Below are 3,019 nucleotides of genomic sequence, written 5' to 3' on the forward strand. Positions count from 1 at the left end.
CCGGACAGCAGCTCCTGCCTCTGGTGCAGCTCCCAGTTCGGAAAGTGCGCGCGGTGAATGGTTTGCAAGCCTTAACAAAGCGCCCGCTGTGTTCAGCGAGCCTTCCGGCACCCGCAGCCTGTAGAAACGAGCGTCGGGAAAGGCCAGGAGCAAGGCTGATTCCTCCTCCAAAAGGACCTAATGCGCAAAACAAAGAGCTCGGAGAAGCTAACAACCTGCTGTGAGGTTCAGCGTGAACTACAGAGACCAGCTGCAAAGTAGCTGTTGGATTTCAGCTGTAAACAGGCTGAGTTTTACAGCGGGTTTATACATTTCTATTTGGGTGAAGTTATTTATTCTACAGGAAAAATGCTATTTCTAAGGCCCCCGGAAAGGCTGGGGGACAAGAGGAGAAAAGGAAGTCGTGCTTGTGTTGTTAGAAGAAGCTTCACTTCTAGACTCGGAAGGCAACTCTAAAATAAACATTTCACAAAGCTATAAATTTGGAGAGTCTTCAAGAAAACCATGCCTTTTTTTTTTTTTTTTTAAGATAGGATATTTAAAGCTACTTTCCTGCCTTTAAAAGCACACCCTGTTTTTTGTTTCCTGGCTGGGGGTGGGGAAAAAAAAATCCCACAGAAATACAGAAATAACAGCCCAAGGTAAATAAGAATAGTATGTGTTTTAGTATCTGCATGAGGCAGCGAGGTAAATGGAATGAAAACTAGACTGAATATAAAGAGGAGAAGACAGACACAGACTGCCCAGGTCAAAGAATCTTTGAAGATTCAGGTTAAAAACTGTTAAGACGGGAAAATCTACCCGAAGCTGTAAATTCTGTGCAGGCTTAATACAAACTGTCTACTTTAAATTATTAATTTCACGCAGTAAGTTGCTGTGTAAAGGTAAATTCCACACTGAAACCAGGGTGGCTCTAGCCAAAGGAGGCTTCTAAACAAAAACAAGCAATATGTGTCATCTTTATCTAGTGTAAAACAAGCAAATACTAAAGCTTGACATTTCTCATGCTATCCTATTTTGTCCCTCAGAGAAGGCCAGCTTCTTCCATAGCTAAAAATGAAAAGCAGGCTAGTTTGCTTTCTGTAAAAACATTTCAAGTGAAAAACAAAAGGTGAGGGTTTGTTTTTTTTTTATTCTCAGATTCCTCCAAAACATGAACAATGATGAAGTGGTCTGGAAACTTAATCATGAGTAACAGGCACCCAAGCAGCACCAAGACATGAAAAATTTCCAGAAGCTCTCAAGCCTGTAGGATCCAGGGAAACCAGCACAGCTTCACTGAAAGACCTTACTTATTCCTTCCAAAGATGAGTTTTGGGGCACCAGGAGCCGTAAGTTGTAAGTCTTAAGACTATGCCAGCCACTGATTTGTCAGTTGCTTGGTTTCCTCTCCCACCATGACCTATTCTACAGACATTTGTTGTTTTGGGTTTTTTTTCCCTTCTTAATTTTTAATCAGATTCAACAGTAACACAATAGCATTGAGGTAATGATAATGGAAAAAATAGAGCATCCTTTGCTCAACGCATCCTAAGAAGGTGCCATCACCTCAGTCATTCAAAAACCCCAGTCATCTATTCACAAAGCAAGATGAACACGCCAATAAATGTGCATTCACCCCTCTGAAAGTTGTTACAAATCACCGCATTATCAACATATTATATGTTGCCCCCAGGTGAAATTATATCAAAATTAATATGATCAGCACATCTAGAGTTCACTCTACAAGATACCAGGCGCTCTGCTCAGTTTGCTGCAAATAGCTATCTGGATTTTAATGGGGAAGACCAAGGCACATTTCTTCCTCATACCAGAGTTTTTCATCATAATTGTAGAATTGAATTTGCAGTGTGCATATTTACAATTTTAAGTAGCACATTTTGGCTTCTCAAGATCCAATGACAGCCAGTGACCAGTACAGGTCCTATCAGCTTTTTGCTCTCAGATCCCATTTTTAACAAATGCCCCATTATTTTTGCTGCAGAGAACGGCAAGCAGGAGAGCCTCTGCCAAAGGCAGGAAAGCTCATAGCACACCAGGCTCACAGAAGATCTCCACTTCGCATGTTCCCAGACTCAGTGCCACAAGAAGAGGTCAAAACACAAAATCACACAAGTACTGTGATTCTGAAATGAAGATGTAATGAGCTTCACTGGCCAATAAAAACATTTCTCTATATTTTTCTTTACTCAGGACTGTCATTTCTTCTGCACAATTAGATTGTTTCTTCAGAAGCTAAAGTCATCTGTGATGCATTTTCTGCCTTCAAAGCTCCCCGTGCAAAGGTAGGCATATAGCTTTGTTGTTGGAGGGACACAGCTGGGGGCCTGGTGAGAAGAGCTCTAAACCTTCTGCCTTGCAAGGTAAGGTTTTAATGTTGAATTTGTCCCTTTGATTTTGGGGAGTGGAGGGGGTATGAGGTGATTTAGGAGATAGGATTTGCATTTAAAGAATTTAATATTCCTTTAAACATTACTTAAGCTAGTATTTACAAATCTAATATTGTGGGTTTTTTCCTCTGATTCTTGACTTTATTCTCTCTCCTGTATTAATCATGACTGAAGTCTTTTTCTCATTTAACATACAATAGATACCATATATAAATTGCTTTACCCTGCTATTTCTGTCATTTGTATTATACATGACATTTAATAATTTAAGCCCAGAGCATGCTCTGCACTCCTGCTTCGTGAAATTTGATGCACAAAGAAAATTCTTTTCTTGCTCAGCGTTAGCAACAAAAATGAGTATTAGCGTAATATAGTGACAAATTTATTTGCAGAAATACACAGGTTTGTGGGAACTAAAAGCGCAAGTTCAGATCAAATTTGCTAAACCATTTTAGGCTAAAAACAAAAGAGCACAAGGACCAACAAGTTAGTTTTGCGTGCTCCTCTTGATGGGCTCCAAATGCACACTATTAGAAAGAAAAGCAAACCATGGAAATTTGTTAGTTTCACTTTCTAGAAGGCAAATTAATGACATTTTAAGACTGCCTAGCTCATTCAGAGTCCGTTAG

This window comes from Phaethon lepturus, unplaced genomic scaffold, assembly GCF_000687285.1.
Source record: "Phaethon lepturus isolate BGI_N335 unplaced genomic scaffold, ASM68728v1 scaffold16782, whole genome shotgun sequence".
Lineage (NCBI taxonomy): Eukaryota > Metazoa > Chordata > Aves > Phaethontiformes > Phaethontidae > Phaethon > Phaethon lepturus.